This window comes from Littorina saxatilis, linkage group LG9 (genome assembly GCF_037325665.1).
Source record: "Littorina saxatilis isolate snail1 linkage group LG9, US_GU_Lsax_2.0, whole genome shotgun sequence".
NCBI classification, from domain to species: Eukaryota; Metazoa; Mollusca; class Gastropoda; order Littorinimorpha; family Littorinidae; genus Littorina; species Littorina saxatilis.
The window spans coordinates 61,679,936-61,687,435 of record NC_090253.1 but is presented as its reverse complement, the minus strand read 5'-3'; positions in this window follow the sequence as shown (position 1 = coordinate 61,687,435).

Genomic DNA, 7,500 nt, shown 5'->3' with positions numbered 1-7,500 from the left:
GTTTGCATAGCAAGGAAGTAGGCCGGTGACCGTATCTGGCCCAGTTTCTTTCACTGCAGAAAAACACACCTTTACACTAAGGTAAATTGTAGGGGAAGGGAGGGCAAGTCGACCTCCTCGGGTATGTCGTCCCCCCTCGATTTTGAGAACATGACACTGCAGGGGTGATTATCATCGATTTCATAAGCCAGAGTTACCCAACCTGAATCAGTTGAAGAAAAAAAAATGTCGAAAAAAACGGGCCCAGCAAAGCGGTAAGTCTTTGTCAATTTTGATGGTTTCCACTCTAAAATTGTTGCACGAAAAAAAAACCACAGTCAGTGCATGGGAGCCGCTGATTCGTAAAATGCACCAGATCTGCAAAAAAGCTTTGGCTTTCATAACAACTAGTCGAAAGTTATAGATCTCAGGCTATCCCAGGAACAATGGTAAATAGCAATGTTCAGCGAGTACCATGATCGGGTAATTCGTCCCCCCCCCCCCCCCCCCCTCTAGTAGTAGGCCTATTAAACTATTTCACGTTCACGCAACCTGAAATGGGCGACACAAATCAATTACAAGTCCAATTTGTAAATATATTTTCCCATTTGCTTCGCTTTGAACCAGAGCAACTAATAAGTATAGATGTTTGAACATCTATCCCTTCAAATACTCACCCTCCCTGCATAGCCAAGACGTCGATCGACTTCTGACGACTCATTATGACGTCATTCTCACTTCCGATTAACAAAACTGACACAGAAAAGTTACTTCAGTCAATTTCATATGTCGAGGTGATGCTATTGGGTAATATGAACAACCTTTTCCACCTGGACGAATTACCCGCCCCCCATAGACGAGTTGCCCTCCATGGAGGGCAAGTCGTCCATGCTTCAGGATTTTTTACAATACAATACAATACAATACAATAACTTTATTAATCTCTAAAAGAGAAATTGCATTGCTGAGCTTTTGTGTCCGTAATAAAACATAGGCCTACATAAAACATTCAAAAATAAACATTTGTTCTTTGTCATACATACATTCCTGTGTTCTTATACATTTCTTCAATTCGTACATCAATATTCTATCATAATTATGTACATACATTTATTCTCTTTTAACAGTCTGTCTTCAAACGCATCTCAGAGAGGTAGGCTAGAGATTTGTGTTGTGTTGTTATATATATCTTATTTAAAAAACCGTGCCAGTTGGATCGTTCATATTCCACACAACGCTAACACGAACTGGAGAACACACCAGGTTTTACAACAAAAACAATTTTTTTTTAAAAAAGACGAGAGGTATAAGCTGCATTCGTTAGAGGGGTCGACTTGCCCTCCCTTCCCCTACACAGATTATGACAGTCTCTGTAGGCCCTATCGGGTGGCGACACTTTGCACAATACGGGTGGACATGAACAGTTAATGCCCCCCAGGGGGTAACCGGGTTGCTGTCTGACAATGTACACACACACATACATACAGTACACAGACACACACACACCAGCACACACACACACACATACACACACACACACACATACACAATGTCAGCACACACGCACACATAAACACGCATGGACACACACACACGGACACACGCTTACACATGTCAGCACACACACACACACACACTTTACAAAATAAAAGAAGGTAAACACAGGGTCCCATACACAGACACAGCTTGTTTGGGAGGGAGAGAGAGAGAGAGAGAGAGAGAGAGAGAGAGAGAGAGAGAGAGAGAGAGAGAGAGAGAGAGAGAGAGAGAGAGAGAGAGAGAGAAAGAGAAAGAGAGAGAGAGAGAGAGATTCAGATTCAAAACTTTAATACAAAGGGATAAAGGTTTTAGGCAATGCCTAATCTTCCAACCTGTCCCTTTTAGACATACATGACATTATACATGACATATATATATATATAACATGTTTTAAACAGCCAAACGAATAACTAATTAACTAAGAATTTGTAATCAGGTTAAAACTAACAAAAACACTAGCTATAACGTGGTTCATAGATTAATCAAATGATGATTAAGATGTGATGCAGTTACAGTTATGATTTTAGAGAGAGAGAGAGAGAGAGAGAGAGAGAGATACATGTATATATATATATATATATATATATATATATATATATATATATATATATATATATATATATATATATATATAGAGAGAGAGAGAGAGAGAGAGAGAGAGAGAAAGAAGTCGGAAGTCGGAAGTCGGAAATTTTATTTGTTAGGCCTCCGGCCCATAACAAGACTGGTGACACATAATACAAGCGAACAATGTTTAAAAGAAGCAACCTTATGGACCTGCATCTTGCAACTGTGCATTTTCCAGAGAATCAGTGCGAAATCGTATAGCTTTGTAAATATACGTTGCTAACTGTCTTACCACTTGGCCATTTGTAGAGGATAGTAATTGGCACATTCTAAACATGGATGGGTTCCGATAATACTTTGAGGCTATTAATTCAACTCTGATCTCATTATATGCGGGACAAACAAGTAAAAAATGAACTTCCGTCTCAAGTGTATCATCTGAGCACAAAGGGCAAAGTCTGTCTACGTTATTCACATTGGGTTTATACTGTAAATAGTGGTTATTTAAGGGTGACATGCCAAATCTGAAGCGTGCAAACATTCTCATCAAATGAACATTTCATATTTGATACAAATAACTACTCATACACAAGGACTGCTTAAAGCTGTGGTCTATTTATGACTTTCCGAGGCTACGAGGTTGAAAAATAGGGATACAATCATGTACAGAATTCTGTACAGCAAACGCTACCCGAAACCCCACCTATACGGCGTGTATGACCTTGAGAGCTTCAGTCAACGCTTGAATTTTGCAGTGGTAACATCCGGTTTGCTCTCTCAGAGCTGAGCATATTTGTCGAGAAGAATCGAGCAGAAAAAATAAACGACTTGGCAGGGATTCGAACTCAAGGCATCGGAGCCTCGAAATGTCGGGGCCGATGTCTTAACCGCTGGGCCACTCCACCAGTGTTGTCAAAGATAAAAAAAAGAGACAATTTTATATCTTTCTACGCTTGAATTACTATTCATGCGTTGCAAAAACGTAAAAATTGCCATTAAAATTTGCCTTTATTTGCAAACATGTTTCACGGAATCGCAGGACATGTTTACACCGTCATGCTACACGACATTCGCGTCATGCAAATAGCTGCGATATCTCTATAGCTATTTACAACATGCAAGAAAAATGACATGAACAGTAATTGAATCTCTCCAAAGCTCTGTGCAGTTGAAAACAGACATCTAAGAAATAGTTATACATGTATTCACTTCTGAACAATGGGCGGATAGAGATATAAATCATGCTGCTTCAAGAATAACATAACATGAATTCATATCAATGTTTTTCCTTCTTTTTCTCGATTGGCGCAGTAGCCTAGTGGTTTAGACATGCGACACGAAGTCTCGAGGTCGAGAGTTCGAATTTTCGCCGGGGCGTTTATTTTTTTCCCCTTGATCTCTCTTGAAGATAAAAATATGATCAGTCTTGAGAGAGCAAACCGGATGTTATCCCTGCAAAATTCAAGCGTTGACTGAAGCTCTCAAGGTCATACACGCCGTATAGGTGGGGTTTCGGGTAGCGTTTGCTGTACAGAATTCTGTACATGATTTTATCCTTATTTTTCAACCTCGTAGCCCCGGAAAGTCATACATAGACCACAGCTTTAAATAACGAATACACATTATAAAACACGTGTGATTCAAGGGAACTATGCCAATCCTGTCTAAAGCAATCGACAAGTCTTTGGCGAAATTCTCTTACAAACGTAGAAATATCACCAACACCTTGTGCTTCCCACACTTTACCTAATCCATACTTATACAAAACATTACGAACTTTACAAGCCCATGTCGTGTAATTTTGACTTTGTATAGACAATAACATATTATACACTTTCTTCGGGTAGGCCTATCTGTTGCCATCCATCCGAGTTAATCGAAGCCAAAACTGCATACACTTTATGTGCGTGTTACCACAAACAAAGAATAACGTCCTGTTTCACCGTAAACTATATGCCTTGGTGACTTCGAATGGACACCGACAAACCTTTTAATGGCAGACACATGTACTATTTCAATATTTTGTTGATCAGCAGAGAGTCCCCAGACCTCACCAAATCCATACTTGTACAAAACATTACGAACGTTACAAGCCCATGTCGTGTAATTTTGCCTTTGTATAGACAATAACATATTATACACTTTCTTAGGGTACCTGAGTAACCTGTTGCCATCCATCCGAGTTAATCGAAGCCAAAACTTCATACACTTTATGTGCGTTACCACAAACAGAGGATAACGTCCTGTTTCACCGTAAACTATATGCCTTGGTGACTTCGAATGGACACCGACAAACCTTTTAATGGCAGACACATGTACTCTTTCAACAATTTGTTGATCAGCAGAGAGTCCCCAGACCTCCGAACCGTACGTCAAGATCGGCTGTATTTGACTGTCAAACAGTTTAAAAAAAAGTATCAGGAGAATATTCCCCAATACTCCATAGAAGTTTGAGGATAGCTGATACTCCCTTTCTCGCGCGATCGGCAAGGTCGTTTAGAGTGTGGGAAAAAGATATTCTTGTGGACAAATAGACTCCTAAATATTTATACATGTTTACAACTTTCACTTCACTATCACCAAAGAACCATTTTTCTCGTAATGCCAAATGGCCACCGTTTCTAAACACAACTATGTTCGATTTAGCCATATTTACGACTACCTCAAGCTTCTTTGAGGTGGTCAATAAAACATTTAGCTGGTTTTGCAAACCGATGACACTATCAGAGATTAAAACCACATCATCAGCAAACAACAAAATCAATAATTCGACTAAATCCGGTGACAATTGAATACCGTGTCTTCCATTTGCCATAATGTCTTTGGTTAATTCGTTAATAAACAATGAGAACAAAATCGGTGAGCAGTTTTCACCCTGTTTTAGGCCGACTGGACATATGAATACATCTGAAAGTTCACCTCCTGCTCGAACACACGTTTTCACTGTCGTATACATACTTTTAAGGGCTAAAACAATCTTTCCACACATGCCATTCTGATCCAGTACTTTCCATAGTTTCTCCCTGTGAACAGAGTCAAACGCTTTCCGAAAATCTATAAAGGCTGCATACAGTTTTCTATGTCTCAACAACTGTTTCTGTACAATTCCAAACAGTGTAAATATGTGGTCTACTGTAGAGTGATCTTGGCGAAAACCAGCTTGCTCCTCCCCAACAACTTCGTTCTCTTCTATCCAATCAGAAATACGTTTATTCAAAATAAAACTATATAATTTGCTGCATACATTCAACAACGAAACACCTCTATAATTATCCGGTGAATCAATATCTCCTTTCTTATGAATTGGGTGCAAAATCGAGTGTGACCATTCATCGGGAAACAAACCGTTGTCAAATAAATGATTAAAAAATGTGGTCAAAAAAGGCAAGAGTATATCAATACCATTCTTATAAAACTCGTTAATCAATCCATCTGGGCCAACCTGTCCCTTTTAGACATACATGACATGCATTATACATTGCATATATATATATATATATTTCTTACCATGTTTTAAACAGCCAAACGAATAACTAATTAACTAAGAATTTGTAATCAGGTTAAAACTAACAAAAACACTAGCTATAACGTGGTTCATAGATTAATAAAATGATGATTAAGATGTGATGCAGTTACAGTTATGATTTTAGAGAGAGAGAGAGAGAGAGAGAGAGAGAGAGAGAGAGAGAGAGAGAGAGAGAGAGAGAGAGAGAGAGAGAGAGAGAGAGAGAGAGAGAGAGAGAGAGAGAGAGAGAGAGAGAGAGAGAGAGAGAGAGATTCAGTGTTGTGACATAAGCAATACAAATAGCTTTTAACAGAAAGAGAGAGAGAGAGTTTTGACATTAGTTTTTGAGTACCCTTCAAATGAATAAAGCAAGTCATGTGCTGAAGGATATAAAAAAAATGTAGAAAAAAACTATTCACAAACGCCACTTATGAAATAAGTAGGTCTTCTATTTCTATTTTCTTCTCGGGTTTGTTTGCACTGTCGCAGCAAGAACAATCTATTAATACATGCCACCCAACCCCGAAAACAACCCAGAATCTAGTCTCAAATCACGCGGTCTTTTGCATTGACATCATGTTTTGGCGCGTCAAGTAAACGAGGTTGATCGTGACATTGTGCAATACACTTGTGTTCACACCTGAGCGGACTGCAACAGGTGTGTAGTTGAAGATACATTTCTTAGGCCAAAAAAAAAATAGGTGTGGTTACGGTAACATAGCCAAAAAAAAATAGGGTAGGAAGGTAGGCAATCACTTTTTTTTTTAAACTTTTTTTTGTAATGTGTACAAATTAAACCTACTTGACAGGGAAATAAGTGTGCGACTCGGGCGATTTCGCTTTCATTGCATTTTCTGCACTCGTTTTCTTGTGGTTTTTTTTGACAAATGTAATAAAAAGTTATAGGGTCGGCCCCTAAAAATAGGGTAGGTCGGGTTACCGTAACCACACCTATTTTTTTTTAGGCCTTACCATGGACTGGTTCGGTTCAGCTTCTCAGATGTCGCCAGGTTTTTTACAAGGGATAACACGATCTCTCAAGTTGGGCATGTGCCATTAAGAAAAGCAAATGCTCACATGACCCACCTTCACCTTCGTCTTAACTAATACGTCTTCTTCTGCGATCATGGGCTGAAACTCACACGTACACTCATGTTTTTTGCACGAGAGGGTTTTAACGTGTATGACCGTTTTTACCCCGCCATTTGCCGCTTTCGAGGGAAGCATGCTGGGTATTTTCGTGTTTCTATAACCCACCGAACTTTGAAATGGATTACAGGATCTTTTCCGTGCGCACTTGGTCTTGTGCTTGCGTGTACACACGAATAGGCACTAGCAGGTCTGCACATAAGTTGACCTGGGAGATCGGAAAAATCTCCACCCTTAACCCACCAGGCGCGGCCGGGATTCGAACCCACGACCTTCCGCTTTGACGGCCGGCGTCTTATCCACAAGGCCAATGCGCCCGTATTAACTAATACGATTCGGAAACAAATTATGTGATCAAGTTATCTTATTACACGTTAAAAAAAAGGAGGTAATTCTATATTCTGATCAATCATAACTCGATCCCATTGCGACCATGCAATTCGCCCAAGATCAACCAGACAGTTTTCCATGTGAAGGATTGTGCCTTTAAGGGATAAGCGGTCTTTTTGTGGCCCTTTGTGCAGCGTCAACTGCTCTTTTTGTGGCCCTTTGTGCAGCGTCAACTGCTCTTTTTGTGGCCGTTTGTACAGCGTCAACTGCTCTTTTTGTGGCCCTTTGTGCAGCGTCAACTGCTCTTTTTGTGGCCCTTTGTGCAGCGTCAACTGCTCTTTTTGTGGCCCTTTGTGCAGCGTCAACTGCTCTTTTTGTGGCCCTTTGTGCAGCGTCAACTGCTCTTTTTGTGGCCCTTTGTGCAGCGTCAA